Raw genomic sequence first — 21,024 nt, forward strand, 5'->3', positions numbered from 1 at the left:
TGTTTTTAGAGAATTTAGACTTGATCTGCTTAAAGTTTAAATGTCCTTTTCTTTCTTTAGTAATTAATCTTGTCGTATTTATTATTTGGTCGGGCGGTAAGGTCATGATCGGTGAGCAGTCATTGGAAGATCCCTAGGGGGGGGCGTCACCCATTACGGATGGGAGCGCCCGGGGGGAGGTGGCCATTGGCCCCTCAACGGGGAGGCGGACCCTTCTAAAGGACGGGACGCCTAAAGGAAAGGGAAGGCGGTCAAGGCCCCTCCCTGGATAGGAGGGGCTACGGGCCCCTCCTGGGAATTTCCCGGGGCCAGGACATCTGCGACGGCAGATGTGGTAAGTTGTGTGGGGTGGGGAGGGGGGTCTACGCTACCTTCTAGACACCTCACACGAGTCCTCGGACGACCACGTAGATGGCGTCGAGTTAACAGGGGCCCCCGTCAAGACAAGGGAAATTGGTATGGCACATGAGGTGCAGTCCTCTGTGCGGCCGCCCCTCACAAGTGAGGGGGGAGTTCTGGTTTAGGGATCTGACACCGGTTACGACCTTGCAGTTGGCCCTTAACGTTAGGATGTACAATTTCAAATTGGAATGCATTTGTCAGGATGTTAGTATCGGCTAGGAGAACCTTTGTATTAGAAATATGTTAAGGTTAGCCAAAACATCGTAATGTGGATATGAAATTGTACATGATATGAAACTGTTATTTTAATGTTTTAATTTTGTTTCATATTTTAATAAATACGGCCGGGAGGGTAACTCCCTCCCGCCTTCCAAAAGTTCAGAACTGTTTCCGGTTTCCCAATTCTTGGGGATTGTGTTGAGAGGGGGTGGCGGGTATCTCAGCCATATGGAAAGGGGCGACCACTCGGTCCCCCCGAACGTATGGTGGAGTACCCCGATCCCCCCGGGAAACCATTTTGGGCGGGAGCCGCGTCTCGGCTGGTATGCCCAAAGCGGCGTAGCCGGGGCGCGCTTTTTCCCGCCCAAGAGTGGGTTGTCCTAGACACTGAAGCCGTCAGCCACGCCCCCGGAGGCGGGAGGAGGCGGGTTTACGCCCGCCCAAAGAAGAATAAAAGGAGCGATAGTCCAAGGAAGCATCCTCTTGTTCCTGTGCTCTGAAGCTGCACCTCCTCGCTGCACGTGAGCTCATGACGGAACGAAGAGCCAATTTTGACCCACCCACCAGCCCCTGAAGACAGCAAGTTGTTTTGGAATAAAAGTCATTTGACGTAGTAATTGTTTTCTTACAGGTTGTTCTGAATAAAGTTTGTGATTCGGTCGCAATAAAGTGGATTATTCTTCGCGGTATGCTTTATTAAAGACTTGCATCAGTATGATCAGTAATGTTTTTAGAGAATTTAGACTTGATCTGCTTAAAGTTTAAATGTCCTTTTCTTTCTTTAGTAATTAATCTTGTCGTATTTATTATTTGGTTGGGCGGTAAGGTCATGATCGGTGAGCAGTCATTGGAAGATCCCTAGGGGGGGGCGTCACCCATTACGGATGGGAGCGCCCGGGGGGAGGTGGCCATTGGTCCCTCAACGGGGAGGCGGTCCCTTCTAAAGGACGGGACGCCTAAAGGAAAGGGAAGGCGGTCAAGGCCCCTCCCTGGATAGGAGGGGCTACAGGCCCCTCCTGGGAATTTCCCGGGGCCAGGACATCTGCGACGGCAGATGTGGTAAGTTGTGTGGGGTGGGGAGGGGGGTCTACGCTACCTTCTAGACACCTCACACGAGTCCTCGGACGACCACGTAGATGGCGTCGAGTTAACAGGGGCCCCCGTCAAGACAAGGGAAATTGGTATGGCACATGAGGTGCAGTCCTCTGTGCGGCCGCCCCTCACAAGTGAGGGGGGAGTTCTGGTTTAGGGATCTGACACCGGTTACGACCTTGCCGTTGGCCCTTAACGTTAGGATGTACAATTTCAAATTGGAATGCATTTGTCAGGATGTTAGTATCGGCTAGGAGAACCTTTGTATTAGAAATATGTTAAGGTTAGCCAAAACATCGTAATGTGGATATGAAATTGTACATGATATGAAACTGTTATTTTAATGTTTTAATTTTGTTTCATATTTTAATAAATACGGCCGGGAGGGTAACTCCCTCCCGCCTTCCAAAAGTTCAGAACTGTTTCCGGTTTCCCAATTCTTGGGGATTGTGTTGAGAGGGGGTGGCGGGTATCTCAGCCATATGTAGCAATCGCTACATATGGCGCAGGACTGTGGGGCTATGCAAACGTGAAATCACTACAGGTGGTCGAAAACATCTTCATGAAATACCTTCTAGCCGTTCCAGAAAGTGTTTCCACGTATGTCTGCCATGCCGAACTTGGGGAACCATATTTAGAAGACATTATAAAGGTGGCCCCGGTACTGCTATGGCATAGGGTCTGGGCCACCGAGGAATGTGGACTAAACCGTTTCATCAATCCTGCCCACGATGCAGACCCACTTGCAAATGACTCAAGGTGTTTGCATTGGTGCTAGGCAGTCAAAAGTGTGCTAGCACTAGGAAAGGACAGGAATACACCATATAATGGAAAATACAGAACATTCCTTCCATTTCCCTTTCTCAAAGAGGAGCAAGGGGGCGTGATGTGTTGCGCTTCCTGACAAAATAATAAATCTCCCCTGCATGTCCAACTTTAAACACTCCGAACTCTTGTCACATTTCCTTTGGTAATTGATTTGAATTTTGACAAAATAACTACAGTGATTTCTAACACCACAAAAAGCCTCAATTAGCTGCACATGCAAGCCAATTACAGATAAATTGAGTTCCCTGCACAGTATGTTAAAGACTAGTGTAAGATGTGAGGAATGTTAGGATATCCAAACCTAACACAATAGTGTAATGGCCTGTTCACTTTTGGGTGAAGTTGAAGCACTAATGGACTCAGGGGCTAGTAATAAAGAGAAAGAAGATCACAAGTAAGGAAAACATCATCAGTGCATTAATTTTCTTGTGAAGACAGTCAAGGCTAGAGTTGGGCTGTACACAAGGAGAAAATCAAATAAAGTAAAATAAACAACACGCAAAAAGAAATGAATTTTCTAAAGCCTACAAGTTAGGTAGGGACAGTTCTTGTTGACATTATTATATTCTTTCTACATACAAGGAATTACTGCACAATACATACTGTTTATTTATTTATTTATTTATTTTTGATATTTCTAAAGCGCAAACAAAGGCCCGTGGGCGTCTCGGCGCTGAGTATCTGTAGTATTTAACTTGAGAGGAGGGAGCGGGATCCATTGATTAAAAAGCCAGGTCTTAAGTTGCTTACAAAAAGACCAGAGAGACGGGCTGGCTTTGATCAAGTGGGGCAGAGTGTTCCACAACTTTGGAGCTGACACCAGAAATCTTCTGTCACCCCATGAGACAGTTTTAGTGCGAGGAACCACCAGATCAATTAGACTTGAGGAACGTAATGTTCTGGACGGACAATAGGGAATCAGATTGTGGACGAGATAGGCTGGTCTTATATTATGCAAGGCCTTATACACAATGCATAGAGTCTAAAACTTTATTCTGTTCCTGATGGATAGCCAGTGTAACTCTCTGATGGTGTTCGAGGCAGATTGATGTTTGGGGATTTTTCCCAGAAGCCTGGCAGCTGAATTCTGTATTATTTGCAATTTATTTAAGACTCCCTCTTGTGCATTGAGGAATAAAGCATTGCAATAATCCAAAGTGGACAGCACAAGGGAAGTGACCAGGGTTTTACCAGCTGTGTCTGGAAGAAAAGGGAGGATTTTTTTAATGAGTCTCAATTTGTAGAAGGCTGAGGAGGTGATCTGGTTGGCGTGTGGTTGAAAAGTGAGGCGGTCATCAAAAATGACACCCAGATTCCTCACCTTGCTAACAGGCTCGGGAGGGGGCCTAATGACGATGGCCACCAATTGGACGACCACTCAGGAGTTAGCGGTCCGAAGATGACTACTTCCGTCTTATCGGAGTTTAACTTTAAACAATTGGAGGCCATTCAACTCCCAATTGCTACCATGCCTGATTTAAGATCTTCCGCTATTTTGTGGCCGTTGTTCTTAATGGCTAGGACCAGCTGTGTGTCATCTGCATAGGAGGTAAGGCTCATCCCATAAGCCCGAATGACATTGGCTAAGTCCGACACATAGATGTTAAAAAGTGTCGGACTTAGGGATGAGCCTTGAGGTACTCACCATGGCAGAGACAAGGTGGACGAGTGAAAGGGTCCCATTGTGACCACCTGCGTTCTATTGGCCAGAAAAGAAGCCAGAGGTTGGCTGGCATTCCTCTGGACACCCATGTTTTCGACACGGTCGATCAAAGTAGCATGATCGACCGCGCCGAAGGCCGCCGACAAATCAAGCAGTACAAAGACTGCTGTGCCCCCATCATCTCGGATGGATCTGACGTCATCCGCTGCCTTAATCAGAGCCGTCTCCGTCCCATGGAATTGGCGGAAGCCAAACTGGGATTCATCAAGTAAATGATGTTGCTCTAAAAAAGCGGAGAGCTGTTGATTCAGAGCTTTCTCTGCTATCTTAGCCAGAACCAGTAGGCTGGCAATAGGCCGGTAGCTCTTAGGTTCGTCCATATCAAGGTGTGGTTTCTTTAAGAGTGGTTTAATGAGAGTTTTTTTTAAGATATCAGGGTAAATACCTGTGCTAAACATAGCATTGCAGATGGATGATTGTTCACGGATGGACTGATTACAATTCTGGCAGAGCAGAATTCCCATATTGAATTACGCTCCACCCAATCACAAGTAGACACATGTCTTGTCCCCCGATTACCCAGGTATCAGTACACTGGACCACATTTTACTATTTGCTTAAGGAAATTTGTCATACCAAACAACCTTTACAGCTACTTTGTACCTGTTTTCAAAAAAATATTCCTCTTTGGCAGACATTTTGTAAACACAATTCACTTAAACTCTTGCAAACTAATAGCCATGTGGCAAAAAATAAACATTTGTATTCTAGATTATGGCCTTTGTTAGATTTAGGAATTTCTAATTTTGGGAAAGTGTACCTACAGGCATTTGTTGAAGAGGTAGTTAAAGGAGAACTGAGATTCATCTGAAATTTAAATAGAGCACACGAATTAGCAAGTTTCACTCAGATAATCAATACAGTTTCATTGCATTTTCAAAAATGTAAAATATGATTTCAGGATCTAACGTGCTGTAACCTTATGTGAAAACACAAGTGTGATACCTCCGACTGCTGGATGAGGATCACCTCTAAGGGTTTACGAAATGTATGTAATTACTCATTGAGTAATTACATAAAAGTCACAAAACAATCAAAATTACATGGAATTATGTGAAATGCATCTCAGTGTCTCTTGCACAAACAAAATTCTAAGGCACATATTGCATTAAATGAAATACCATGATGGCATGATAAGCAATATTTAAAGGTCAACAAGGGCGCCCATAGGAGTCAGCAAAGGACCTCGGGGAACATATTTATGAAAACAACAGTGGTCTTATGCATAAATAAAATTCTGACAATAATCAATATAGACACAATAGATACTATATTAGGTATGACATGTCCAGCCGGACAGAGGTCTCAATCTTTTTTACTTTTTCAAATTTTTCAGATTTCCAGGAAGTAGCCACGGCCGACTGATCCTAGCTAACTTCCTTCTTCTTAACGCGATCGAGCACAATGCTGACACGTCTTCCCTAGGCTCCGGATTGCTGGTTTGCCGGGTTCATTTACCCAATACTCCTTCTTGTCCTGTCCTGACTCCTTAGGGTGGGTTTATTCGGCTACAAAGGTTTATTTTGTTTAGGCATTATCAATGTCCTGATGATGATCCTAATGACTAGATAGTGGAATCGAAACGCCGTCGACTTTCCTGTACACCATATACCTATAACGTACACCATGTGTTATATGTTTGTAATGGTGTGACTTGAATTTCTGTTGCATTATTAACTACAGGAATCTGAAGCTCTTGCCTAAAAGCCTTGTGTTTTCTGTTTGTGACACTCTTCCCCATGCCAATTTGTATTTGGTAGGGTGCAGGCTTGTGCCCCACTACGAAGAATTGCTGAAGGAAATTCTATTTGATTCTTTTGAAAAAGTAAAAAAGATTGAGACCTCTGTCCGGCTGGACATGTCATAACTAATATAGTATCAATTGTGTCTATATTGATTATTGTCAGAATTTTGTTGTATCCGTACATGTCCTACAGCAGTGCGCAAAAGGAGGTTTGACACAGGGCCGCCCCTTCAATGTCAGCAAACTCCCCAGTGTGCCCAGCCATCAGTATCAGCATGTACATTTGTAAGTGATTCTTTGATCAGTAAAAAAAATATGATTTGTTAGTGTAAGAAATTGGAGTTGTGAGGGATGTGTGTAGTTAACAAGTAATAAGTCCCCAATTGTCTTTTCATGGAGAACCAAGAACCACATTGTAGCGCTTTACCTTCTCACAGTAGTGAAGCAGAGCAGTCCAAGGCATATTCAGGGTAAGTGGTATGTGCTAGTAATCCCAGCCTGCTGGAACACAACCAAAAATGTCAATAAATTATTGTCCATTCAGTGTTTTTTTCATATAAAGGAAAGATATTTTTATTAGATACACACTACATGCACACTACTAAATATTATACTTACAAATTCAAATGTGTATATCAGGTTGCTGAAAAAACATTTGGTGACACTCTCACATCTACTACACCCCAGTGGACCCTGAACTCTTTAACCACAATATCTCCACCTGTACTAGATACAGTATCCAATATACAGAGGTCTCATTATCAATATGGCTGGCTTATGGGTGTCACCATATAAATAAAGGCAGCTACATTTCATGACTCACAAATATAATATCATAGAAGTCAATAGGAACAGTACCATTACTCAATAAAAATATTATTATCCTGAAAATCATATTGTTAAAGCATGCTGCTACTGCAATCATACAACCAATAACATGTTGAGGCTGCAGCACTTGATTGGATCAGATAATTACTGAAAGACCACTCCCAGTCGGACCAGTTAACCCCTTTCCTCTTCCCCCAAGTCTACCTTGACTGTGGAGTTCCCCAGGGATCATTTGTATCGCCCTATTAACATATACATTCGTCCTTTAATCTACAATCTCAAAAAAATGAATTGTGTCATCTATAAATATGCTGATTGGGGGGCGGAGCTTGCTTGAACTCAAGATGGCTGCGTTTTGAGCGAGCTCCGTGAGCCATTGTAACTATTCTACAGGTATCCTGACATCTGAGCAGTAAATCATTTGCTTGTTCGACGCCCTAGAGAGTATTTGAGAAGCACTGCTTGCTGGTGCGACTGTCGTTGCCCTCTGGGCAGCTGAAGAGCACTGAGGCGCAGTGGACGTGCAGGGCCTGTTGTTGCCTGCTGGAGCAGCCTAACACCGATGATGACTGTGCAGCAACACCTACTGTGACCGGGGGACCAGCAGCCTGTATGGACCACTGCTGCTGAGGAGAGGGGTCGCCTGTCACTCTTGGTGATCTGTGGGTCTGGTGGTGCCAGCGGCCTTGGAGGCGATCAGAGCGCTGTTGTGGGGCCTGTGTCACGGGTTGCAATCACGCCCGCCTGGAGAGAGACTGCCAGAAAACCTGTGGCCGAGCCTCTGAGCTTTGGAGGGTGTGGAGTAGGCCGTTTGCCTGGCTGTGCTGTGGTGGAGAGCGACATGTGGGTCCTGCAGCCTGCTGAGAAGTATCCTTCCATTCACTGAAGGACCTGGGAGTGGCTCGGTCCTGTAGGAGAGCGCAGCCAAGCTGCTGCCTGGAGAGCTGCCTAGAGGTGGCTAGCTGCAAGAGCGTGGCAGCCCAGCACAACATGTTAGCGCAGACAAAGAAACACATACAGCAAATCTGGAATTCCTAGCAGTTGGGCGAAACTCAGCATGGTTGCTGCTGGCTGGTGAGTGTGACCCTGCATTGAGGAATAGCAGAGATGAGCCATACCTAAACTCTGTGGGGTGCGAGAGAGGCCCTTTGCTAAAAAGCTGAAGCTGGGATGGACTCTGCAGATCTCACATAACTGCTAATCTTTAACTACACACTGCCGTGCTCTGTTGGTAGCCATGAAAAGATCCATCCCCCCATGCACCTCACTGCTCGGCTTTATGGGGTGCTTGTACCGGCCTCTCCTGACCTGACAGGGGCCTCTAGATTTTGCTTGGACTATCTTGCATCATGGGCAAGGTGGACAAGACTCAGCTCAAACTGCAAATCAAAGCACAGGGAGACTGGTGGGGACAGGTCTCCTGAAAGGCAGAAAGACACTATCGAGGAGCCTGCTGGGGACCTACTCCAAATATTGGTGACAATGCAGCAGAGTCTGTCCGCAATAGATGGCAAAATCGACTTGCTGGCCTATGGCATGGACCGTACTTCTGAGCGACTCAACAAACATGCAAAGCGTTTGGTTATGGCTGAGCGATGCATGTCGGTAGTGGATCAGGCTCAGTCAGAGACGGACAATACCCAAAAGTCAATGGTGAAACTCATCACTGCACTTCAAAAACAAGGAACAGGATTTGGAGGCTAGATCCAGGAGATGTATTATTCACATAATAGGCCTTACGGAATCCACTGCCATGGGCAACATGCAGACGTTCCTATAGAAGCTGCTAGTTACGCTCCTGGGCATCGACATCTTTCCTCCCATGTATGTGGTTGAGCGCGCCCATCAATCCCTTGCCAGCAGGGCCCCACTAGCGTGCCGCCACATCCTGTCATCGCCAAATAAATAAATTATAGGGACAGGGACTTTGTGTTGAGGCAGGCCAGAGAGAGAAGTGACCTACAGTTTGAGGGCTCCTTGATTTCTCTTTTCCCAGACTTTACTCTGAGGGTGCACACCAGAGTTGACTATTGGTTCACCACCAGAAGGCAGTTGCTCCTTTGAAACACTGGCTGCGGGAACACAACTTGGAGTATGCAATGCAATACCCATCCAGGTTGTGGGTTACCATGAATAGCAAGTCAAAGATTTTTCTAGACCCCAAATCCCTGCAGAAAGCCCTAAAGGACTACATCAAATCTGACGAGCTGAGCAGAGACTCGGAAAAGCTGGCCGAGGCGACCGGGGGTGACTTGGAAGAGCAAGATTAACATGATGGTACTCTGTGAAAATTCACATTTCTTCGAAAGAGTAGGTAGAGCTGCGGCTCTCCGATACACACTACACGTGGCAGATGGTGACCTGTCGCCTGGAGGCCAAGGGGATTTTCCTACACAAATGCTGGAAACTGCTCCTTGCGCTTATTGTGACAGACATTGGGTTATCAGACCAGATGATGATTGTGTGTGATCTGGCTTGTCCTGATGGGTGGATCATCGGGGATGGGTGATGAGTTGCCCCTGCTCTTTTGAGACCGGGCCAGTTGTTATTGGTTTGATGTAATAGATGTGCTCGGATTGCAATGGCCCAACTTCTATTACAGTAGTGCACTTTTGCGGTGAAGTGGCCAAATCCGCCCCTGTGTGTGTCACCCACTGCATGGCGTTCTGCCCGGAAAAGTACTCTGATTGATACAGTAACATTTGTTTGATCATGTTCAAATGTGGGTGGATAGGAGGTCATTTGTATATGCCAAGTTGGGGATTGCATGGCGTGGGTTGGGGGGAAATTTAGGGGTATGTTTTGCAATCACACTGTAGTCATGGTACTTATACATTTCACAATCAAGGCACGACCACAGAAATGAGAGCTGGGGAAGTATAGTATATGGATGTATGTCGATACTACGCATGCTTTTACAACGCATGCCCTTACCACACAGGTTTTACAACGCAATTTGTTAAAAAGACTTACGTTGGGGGGCGCTGGATAGTGAATAGCTTAATTTACTATTCCAACTCCAGTCCTCGTGGATAGTAGGGAAGGTTTTGGATAGTAAATGAAACTATTCCCTATCCTACAGCGCCCCCCAGCGCAAGTCATTGTAAAGTTGCGTGATGAAGGTACTGCGTAGTAAAAGTTGCGTTGTAAACGCTGTTCCCCATAGTAGATATGTGCAGTGCAAGTATAGTTATGGGAACCAGATATGGAGCAAGGCCAGGGCAGTAAAATACGGTTCCTGACATGGAACATCTGGGGTCTCAATGACGTTAGGGAGATACGTAAAGTGATGGCTTATCTTATGAGGCACAATATTGATGTTGCCCTCTTGCAGGAGACCCATTTGGCCTTGAACAGTAAAATGCTAACGTGCAGATGGTCCCACAGCCATTTTCATGCAGCAGGTTTCTCCATGCATGCCAGTGGGGTGTTTACTTGTTTCAATCCCAGCTCAGGGCTTACGCTGAAGGTGATTGAGACAGACTCTGGGGCAGGTTTGCCATTTTTGGATGCAGAGGGCTGGGCATGGAAATGCTCAATTGTTAATATTTATGGTCCTAATTTTGACAACCCACCGTTTTGCCAAGATATGCTGGAGCGGTTGAGAGGGGACACCACAATGTAACAGATTTGGGGTGGAGTCTTTAACTGCATGCTGATCCCTGCATTGGACCGCTCCGGTGGCCCGGTCCGACGAAGAACTACCCAATTTGGAATACTGGACGTCTGCTCACACACTCTCCGGGGGTGTGGAGTTTCACCCACTACTCTGCTGCACATGACCTTCACACCGAAATTGACTATTGGCTCACCTCCAGATCTTTGTACCTCCAGATACGCGATTGCATGAGCCATCTCTGATCTTACTCAGACCATTGCCCATCCTGTTAGACATTGAGAGCCCACAGAAGAGATCTGCCCCTTTCACGAGGCAGTTCCTGGCATACTCGCTGCTAGACAGCGTGTTCAAATATGAGATGTCTGATGCCATAAAGTATATTTTTTTAATATATAGTGGGTTTGTGAGTCAGTTTTCCATGGTTTGGGAGACCTTTAAGGTCTACATTCAAGGGATAGCCATATCTAAGCACTCTGGGGTTCTCCAATCCTTGAGAGGCAGATGGAGAACCCATGGAGAACCCATGAGAAGCGTTTGGTTGACCTAGAGTGAGTGGCCTTGACTGAAGAGGATTACCAGGCCAGAGAGCAGCTAACAAAACCCTGTAGGAATACCATGAAACATGAAACTGCTGACAGTGAGGTCAAACACAGGGGTAAGTATGCGGTTTCTAGAACTTATGGTGAGGGGGAAGGACCTGGCTCTGTCTTATCCTCCCTGCTGCGGGATAGAAGGGAGTCGTCTAGTGTGACGGAGCTGCGCCCCACGACGGGTGCACTGCTAAGGGACCAAGTGGAAATCGCAGACAGATTTAGCGAGTACTATTCAGACTAGTACTGTTATGGAGCAGTTGCCAACGGGGCAGCAATTCTAGAATACCTAGAGCACATTAGGTTGCCATGGCTGGTGGACGAACAGAGATAATATCTCATGAGGTGGCAGGACTCCAGGGAAATTCTTGCCGCTTTAAAGACAATGCACGCTGGCAGTGCACCTGGACAGAATGGTCTTACTGTGGTATTCTACAAGGAATTTAACGAGCTTCTTATCCCACACTTAAAGACCCTGTTTAAAGAGATGGGCATGAAGGGGGAAATGCCTCCCTCTATGCAAGAAGCCTTAATAGTAATGCTATCAAAACCAGTCATACACCCCAATGAATGCTCCTCTTTTAGGCCATTGTCCTTACTCAATGTAGACACCAAACTATTCGCTAAAACCGTGGCTAACCGCTTGGCCCCCTTGGTGTCTCTTCTATGTGTCAAAAACAATAGGAGAGAAAGGGTTTATCCACATAGTGGAGGGAGGTACTCCTGGTCCCCTAGACTTATATGAATATGTAAACAAGAGAGGGAGGAGTATCACCAGTGAACCGGGTAATGGTTAAAATGGAGATGGGGGAAGGATGAAAGCTCAAGGAATATGTTCCTTGTTTTAAAAGACCCCTCACTCACCAACCTAGTTGGTGACATGCTTCATCATCGGGGTCCCACCCGGAAAGCCGAGTGCTGTCGGGTTGTGCTGCGACACATGATTTACAGTGGAGCGGGTTGATTTGTTGAGTGTGATACAAAAAGTGATGTTAAAAATTGGCGCAGTATACCTTCAATAAAACTTTAATCTGAAGGTAATGGAAGATATTATAAACAAAGATAAGATATTAGAGTAGGTTAAATTGACCAACTATATCTATGTGTGAAGTGCTAGGGTCTACATGTTTCAACCTGTTCGAGGGATTTCCAGGTTTTCGTCAGGACCAAAAAATAAGAAGATAAAAAGGAGCCTGGCCGGTATGCACGCGCTAAGGTGCACCCAACCCTAGGCTCTCCGGCTCTAGCTGTGCAATGACAGCCAAGCAAGTAGACGTCCAAAGTCTGGAGTCAAATAGGAAAAACCTGTGGGGGGATACAACATGGAAACAAACATTCAAATATGTGCCTGTAACATGGTTTCCAAGGTATCTGGTGCTTTATCCTAGTCCCCGTTAAAAATTAAGGATGTGGTGAAAGAATCGATCACCCAACTCATTTGCGAAAGAGCACAAGTGTGCAATGTTTGAGTAAATATATGTGTTGCATACTGCTATCAATGTGAATTACAACCAGGGTTCCATTGTGCTAAATGACACACGTGCGAACCGTACACTATCTATAGCACCTGTGTAATTCGTTTTTAAATCATACCACTGTCAGGCACTCTCATTCAGTGGAATACGCTCACTAGTCATTGGTGAGCTGTGTATGAAGTTAATCTATTCAGTATTTTAAGAAATAGCAATCGCTATGAGAAAAGCAAGAAAAAGAGCTCACTTGTGCAACGAGTCAACTGTGCCTGGGGACAGGCTGGACATCCGAGTCTGTCTAGGTAGCGACATGGGGGGAAGAGAAAAGAAACAAGTGTTCCTTGATTGCCGATGCCAGAAACGCTATCGGTAAAAAATCGCCCCATGGAAGATGGGTCAACCTTCTGCGATGCCGCAGCGCATTTACTCACTGCGACTGGAAGCCTGAAAAGCCGGTAAACCTCACCGCTGCCCCACGGATCCTCGAGGGTGCACCTTAGCGGGTGCATACCGCCCAGGCTCCCTTTTTATCTTCTTCTGTTTTGGCCCTCACGAAAACCTGGAAATCCCTCGAACAGGTTGAAACATGTAGACCCTAGCACTTCACACATAGATATAGTTGGTCAATTTAACCTACTCTAATATCTTATCCTTGTTTTTAATATTGCCCAGTACCTTCAGATTAAAGTTTTATTGAAGGTATACTGCGTCAATTTTTAACATCACTTTTTGTATCACACTCAACAAATCAAGCCGCTCCACTGTAACTCAGGTGTCACAGCACACCCGGACGGCACTCGGCTTTCCGGGTGGGACCCCGATGATGAAGCATGTCACCAACTAGGTTGGTGAGTGAGGGGTCTTTTAAAACAAGGAACATCTTCCTTGAGTCTCTTCTGTGTGGCCATGAGCAAACAGGATCTGTCCTGGGTCATAACTTGTCACAGAATCTAAAGACCGTGTTTGGTGCAATACAACACATTAAGCAGGAGATCAAAGCGGCTGCTGTCTTTCTGGACGTAGAAAAGGCTTTTGATTCTGTCAAAGGGGCCTTCATGCTATCAGAATTAAAGCGGGTGGGCGATGTCTTCCTGCATCTTGTTGGGGTCCTATACAATTCCCCTACAGCTAGGATATTTCCCCTATCACCTTTGCTGTATGCCTTAGTGACGCCCTCAGAGAATATCACAGGCATAGAGGGATCCACTTACCGGGATGTAACCTTATTGTATATACCTATGCTGACGATACGCTTTTGTATATCCAAGACCCAGAGTCCAATTTGTCACTGGTGTTCAAGGAAGTGGTAAGATATGGTGAGCTTTCGGGCCTCAAAATTATTTAGTCTAAATCAACTATTTTCCCCCTAACACCTGCCATGCAGTCTGTGGATCTAGACTACCTGCTATTTTGGTCTACTGGCCAACCCTAAGATGCATGAAACATACAAAAGGTGATGGGAGGGATGCTTGAAATTTGTCTAACCACTGGCAATCACCCATGCTAGCATCCCAAGTCATCATTCTTTTTGTTACCATGCCACCTCTGTTTAGACCCAGCCATATGCATATCATTCTTGACCCTGCTCCTCATGGGAACAACCAGCCTGAACTGCCAGGCCAGGTCCTCCCTGAGCCAGAACACAAGCAAGCCAGGACCGGTTTGCCCTAGTTATGGACACATCAGTCTCGTATAACTTGATTCTAGAGACAAGGTAGGCATTGGGACCCATCTCTGGGAATACCCAAGACACTAGCTCAGTAGAATAAACCTATAAAAGGTGATAGGAGGAATGCTGGCAAATTGCCTAACCAATTGCAATAGCTCGGCTAGCATCTCAAGCCATTGTTCTTTTGCTCACTATGCGATTTAAGTTTGGACCCAGACATATGCAAATCAGTCTTGACCCTGCTCCTCATTGGAACAGTCATGCCCTAACTGCCAGGCCTTGGCCAAGCTGATTCAGAACACAAGCAATGCAGGAGCGGGTTTGCAATGGTTAAGGGCCCATCAGCTGGGTACTGCTTGGTTCCAGGGACACAGTGAGCATGGGACCCACACTTGGGCATACCCTTTCCAATTAGGGAAGTACACAAAACACACAAAAGATGATGGGAGTAATGCTTGAAATTTGTATAACCACTTGCAAATGCTCAGGGTAGCGTCCCAACTCATTATTTTTTTGCTCACCATGACACCTCAGTTTGGACTCAGCCAATTGCAAGTCAGAATTCACCCTGCTCCTCATGGAAATAGTCCAGCCTGTACTGCCAGTCCTGAACCTCCCAGAATTGGAACACAAGCAACCTAGGACTGGTTTTACCATAAATAGGTGTTTCAATCCTGAGGTGCCACACCTCCGCTTTCCACGAGACAGTAGCTTCCTCAAAGGGATCAGGTAGCCAGAAAACACCTTCTGCGCCCTGGTTCTCAGAGGCACTGAGATTAAAAAAGCAAAACTGTAGGAGACTAAAAAGACTCCTGAGAGCACAGTAAGATCACTTGGAGAAAGACATTTATATGCTAGCACTATCCAATTACAAATCTCAGCAAATATATGAAAAAGAGATTTTCTATTCAAAACAAATAGAAAAAGCAAACAATTATTATAAAGAACTATTCCAGATTGTAAAAACACTACCACCATACCCAATTAAACAACTAAATCAACCATTCAAGCTTTCTGTAACAACATTGCAAGGACTGTAGAGGTGTGGCTCACTGGTTAGAGGCGGCAGACCTGTAAGCAGAGAACGGCCCGGGACCAGGGTTCAATTCCCGACGCGCCAGGGGTTAACGGACTCGATAATTCTCGCCTCAGTGTCTACTCTAACCAGGGAACAGACTTGGTAACTCTGGGCATTAAGCTTTCCTCATCTCTACAGTGACCCCCCAGGGATGCCTGGTTTCACCCTGGAAATACCCAGAAAGAGACCACCTCACAGGGAAAACCAGGACGGGTTCCCCAGCGGTCTACAGCGCCAGGACACTCGGGTAGAGTAACAGTGCACTTTACAAGAATCCCACATTTACATTTACATTTACTTTCAGGGATAAAGTCAACAATACATATTCACAATTTGAGGCCAGAACTTGTAATGACCCAAATGAGGAAAGCTCCAGCTTTAGCTTAGGACATAATGTGTTCTTCTGCTTCATTTCATTTACCAATGAACAGGTAGAAAATCAGAATTTTGCAGCTAAATCAGGATCCCCATGGGACCCATATCCCCCATCCGTGTTAAAAACTATAGCTAGTAAAGTAGGCATAATTCTTGCGAGCTATGTTTAAGGTGGGAATTTTTCATACTTTAGGCTCTACTGGAACAAATAGCGATGCTCGGAGACAGAGTGGGAGATTCAGAAGGCAGATTGTGTCGCAATAATGTCTGCGTCATAGGACTTCCAGAAGGAACCAAGGGTCAAGGCATTGTAAAGTTCATAGAGAGCTGGCTCCATGAATGGATGCCCCCACTGCCTTATCCTTACAGTTTGTGATAGAAAGGGTGCATTGTGTGCATGCGAGAAAACTGCCACCAGGAGAGATACCCAGGCTGTTCCTGTTCCGGTTGCTCAATTATGGAGACCATGACAGTGTGCTACTGGAGCTGTGCAGCAGACAAGACTTCAAGATAAAAAATGCTATTTTGATGCTATTCCCAGATTACACCACAGCAGTGCAGAAACAGAGACGTTCCTTTTTGGAAGTCAAACGCAAGTTCAGTGAACTTGACATTCGTTACTCTTTGCTCTTCCCTGCATGTTTGCGGGTGGCGGACAAAGGAACACCAGATTCTTTGATAATGCAGCAGATGCATGAGAAGTTTTGGAGCGGACAGGGCGAGCTACACGGGCATCACACCCTATGGATCTTAGGAACACAACTAGGACTTCCCTTAGATGCAACTGAGGCGGCTGGATGTGCACTGGTTAGATGGAGCAGCTGATGGCAGTCCCCAATCGGGAGCAAATGATAGTGGAAAGACAAAATTCCATATGAACAGAAGCAGCACTCTATCCTGAGCAGCAGGCCTCAGATCCAGACGACAACAGAGAGAAAACAGCCAGTGACATAGACTCTGTGCTAGAAGAGACTTTGGAATCTGACACACCAACCCCACCCGATGTGAAGACACAAACAGCAGACCACATAATATAACTCTGGGGGTAAAGACCCCATCAATGAAAAGTGCACTCATGCTGTCCTGTGCTAACGCTACTGGCATGACAGTACGGAAATAGGGAACTTCTCTTTAAAATAACGGATATCCAATTTGAGTGGAAAACAGAAACAGGATAAACGCAGGAAGGGAAGTCAGCCTCGGGGCACAAAGTCGAAAACTGAAAACTAGGGGCCACAAGCAGTCACCCAGACGAATACTATCACCCTACATGGAGTTATAATAAACACAAGGGCGGGATGGTGGGTCTTAGTCTATACCCTCACTTTCACATGAGATTCGTACACCCACCGACACACATGGAGTGGTTAGTTTATTACCACAAGTTGGTGCACTAGTTTGGGCGAATCCGTCTTGCAAATCCGTCTTTTGTGTTGAGAAGTGGATGGTTGGTTCCTCTGAGCAGCTTATGGAGTAGTGACACGAGGGACATCTCAGTATTGTGAAAACTAAAAGCAGGGTTCTACAATCCTATGCGTTGTCTAGTATTAATAAAGAAATTGAATGGGTAGTCAGGGAGTGTGTAAAATGTGTCAAGTTGAATAAATCACTGGTCACAGTTAACCCCCCATTGCATCCTATATGAGCACCCTTCAGGCCATGTAAAGAATCGGAGTGAATGTTTTTAGTCCTCTTCAAGGTATGGGTGGATTGCCCAAGTTTTCTTTAGTGGCCCAGTGGTGTAGATTTTGGAAGACGTCTTCCACATTGGGAAGGGTTTCTCAAGTGTATCATTTGGGACAATGAAGGACTGTGTGCGTCTAATGTTTTTAAATAATTCATTGTTCGGACTGGAATAGAACTCAGAGCTTCTTCTTTCTGTCATCCTGAAGGGAATGGTAATGTTGAACATTAGGCCTGTTAGCGGCTGTTTTTCAGGTCTGTTGGTCGGGAACGCCTACTTTGCATGTCATTAGCAATAAATATCTCTGACATGCAAAGCGGCACCTAAACTGGGTGCTTTCGTCACAAAGCTGTCGCTAACTTCTATTAGCAACAGCTTGCTGATAGGGCAATAAAAATATTGCCGCTTTAGCGGCAAAAAGTAATGCTAAATCGACAATAAGGCCCTTGGTAATATGCCCCTTGGTCTTTTGTTACAAGCTAACTTGAACACTGTTTTACATGTGACGTTGGAATTGGAGGGATGCTGATTATGGACTAGAGGGCTAAGGAGACTCCCACCTCTCCGTGGCCAAGGTGACCCAGGCCCCACCCACTAGAGCAAACTCCACAGTGGCAAGAGAAATGGGGATTGCGGCAGAACGCTGAACGTCAAGTTGAATTTCTTCCAAAGCAGAGCCTTCAAAGCTTTACATCACATGGGCGCGATGAAAAGAAACCGCAAATAGACGGATTTGGTGTACAAATACCGAACGAGGAGGAAAGGCAGAGTGAGGCAGCGTGAGGCAGCGAGACACCGCGGAAAAGCCATTAAAGACTTTCAATCAAGAGCTGACGCAGCGGAACTGCTGACGAGGTACATGGATGAGGACGGGGACTAGCGAGCTGCCTTTGCCTCGACTGCCTTGACTGGTAAGAGCCTCTGAGGCAGCAAGCACTCGGCTTTAATCCTGATTTGCCTTGCAAAACTTTGTTAAATTAACGCACAATCCGAGTACCTAGCAACAGGGACCAGCAGTCAAACAACAGCAGTTGGAGCACTAGCAGACTAGGAGACGGCTGCCCCGGTTAAGAGAGTCTTCTGAGCTGGCTGTGACTGGGGGAGGGGAGTCAAAAGGGTGTGAACAGGACAAGGAGTGTTGGTATCACATTGAGGAAGTTAGAAGAGGGGAGGTGATTGGTGTTTGGTGAATCTGCTGGCATGCCACAAGTTTTGTACAGCAATAAGGGTGGAGAACTCTACAAACTGATACCAAAATGAGAAGACATCAAAAGCAGGCTAATGCGGTAGCCAGGGTAGATTTGGCAACCGGAATGAAAGCCAAAAAGCGCCTTATACAAGCAAAGAGGGCTTCCTCTGTTATAAAAATCCATGCCCCTGCAAACCAATCTGAAGTAAGTTCTAGCTCAGAGAGCTCCACTGAAGATCATGTGAGGCTGCAACCAGCGACACACCCCTTGCAAGATCTACCGCTACCACAAGAAGAGATTCCCATCCTCGCATCTAAAATTCTTGGGGACATCTCCTAGGGACCAACCAAGGGAGTAACTGGGAGTGCAACGTTCCCTCTGTTCACTAGAAAGATCAGTCAGCCTCCTGTGACTCAGGGTCCATCGCTATTCAGCCTCTCTGGTAGCTCCCCGGAGAGGCTGAATAACCTCATGATGTTACGCAACTGGCTACAACACCCTCCGTGAAATCACCAGTGAATTCTTTAGCAACATCCTCAGCTTTAGTTGACCAAGTGAAAGGAGATCCTGTACTTTGCCCCTTAAGTCAAGATGCCACAGATTCCATACCTGCTCAGCAGCCTTTCTCCGAACTAGGCTCAAGTATGGTAAATATCACAAGGCAGCAGCCGTTACAGAATGAGCAGATTTCAAAAGATATGTCGGGAGTTGTAGCAGAGAAGGGTTGTGAACCAGCAAGACACAGAAATGAGAATCCCCTTGAGAAGTCTGAGGTTCCTTCCTCCGGTGTCAGCTCGCAACAGATGGAAGTGAAAGACCTGAATCTAATATTGGAGGAAATTAGGGATATGAAAAAATCTGAGGCACAAGAGACTGCTACTATACATTTAAGGCTGGAGAAAATTGAGGCATCTATTTCTAGATCCCCAGCAAGGCTCGACGAGGTAGAATCAAGGATGGCTCACCTGGAGGAGCAGATGTGTTCCACTATTCGGAAAGGTAATGAGGTGACAGCAGACAAGATCGCTCTTGAGTTAAAATGAGAAGACTTGGAGAATTACTTGTGCTGTTCAAAACTTCGTATATTAGGAGTCCCTGAGGGGACTGAAGGGACCAGTACCCTCCGTTGGGTGAAAATATTTATTAAACAAAAAGTGCTTCCTGACTATGCAGGGATCTAACATTAACCACGGCCCACCGGATTCCAGAACACCCTTTTCCAAACTCGAAGTGCCCGCGTACAATTCTAGTTAACTTTTCTGATTACAGGATTAAAGAAAATGTTCTAATGAAAGCTATCTAGTTAAGACAATTTATTATTGACGTGAGTACAAAATGCCACATTTTTCAGACAAGTCAGTAGGGGAGGCGCGAAGACGCAAAGAATTTATGAAACTGCTATTGCTATTTAAAGCTCAGGGGGCTCAGGCATCCATCGCACAGCAGTCAAAGCTAAATGTGATGGTTAAAGGGAAGTTTCACTTATTTATTCAGGTAGAAGAACCCCAGGAATTTCTGAAAGAGAATATTGTTATAAGATGAATTTGCCTTCAACATATGTCCACTGTGGAAAATCTCTTTGCTTTTCTGGGTGGGGTCGGTCCCTGAGGGTGCAGGTTCAGGGCAACCCATCAGGAGAAAGGGGAAAATGTGGCTTGCTCGGCCAGAGCAGACCACATTTTGGGGGAGGGGAAAGTGGGGGGTAAAACAGTAGTAAAATGAGTAGTAGCAGGGTCTTGATTTGAAAAAGGGTCACAATTGTGTGAAGTATTGATGTGGTCGGTATGGTTTATAGATACATGGTTAAAAAATGACAAGTAAGCGCTGTATTTTTTTTTTTTTTTTTTTTTTTTTTTTTAGAGGTACAGTAATCTTTATTGATTGGTTAAAAAAAAACATTTACAATTTGCGACATGACAAGAAAAAATTAATAAAAATTAATGTAATAAAAATAATTTAAAACAGTTCATTTAAAATAGCTTGGGATTCAGGGGGCCATTAAGATCTAATAATGTTCTGGTACAGTACTTAAATCTGGATTACTTGTAGACTGATTCGGATATTGTGTGTGTTAACACCACCGGCTGCTATAATGGGGAGACTTTGGGTTGGAGAATGGCTTCAAGAGATTTTATCGCTTTATGGACAAATTTTGAAAGTAAGCGCTGTATTCCATCACTTAACATAAATGGGATATTAAACAAACAAAAATATGGAGCTTTAATTAGATGGTTAGCTTCTTTTTCACCGCAGGTATTATATCTGCAGGAAGCACACCTTAAAACTAATTATCCAAAATTATTCCTTCCTAGATGGCATTCGCATGCCCTTTTGGCTTCTGCAGGACTGGCTAAAAGAGGAGTAGCTTTAGATTTTTGTGGGGATCTTCCCTGGGAATTTGGCCAAATAAGGAGAGATCCCCAGGGAAGATGGATATGGGATAAGGCCAAATTAAATGGCACAATATTGCATTTTATTAATTATTACGGTATATAACCTCTGACATGGCTA

The sequence above is a fragment of the Lissotriton vulgaris genome, chromosome 9 (assembly GCF_964263255.1).
Source record: "Lissotriton vulgaris chromosome 9, aLisVul1.2, whole genome shotgun sequence".
NCBI classification, from domain to species: Eukaryota; Metazoa; Chordata; class Amphibia; order Caudata; family Salamandridae; genus Lissotriton; species Lissotriton vulgaris.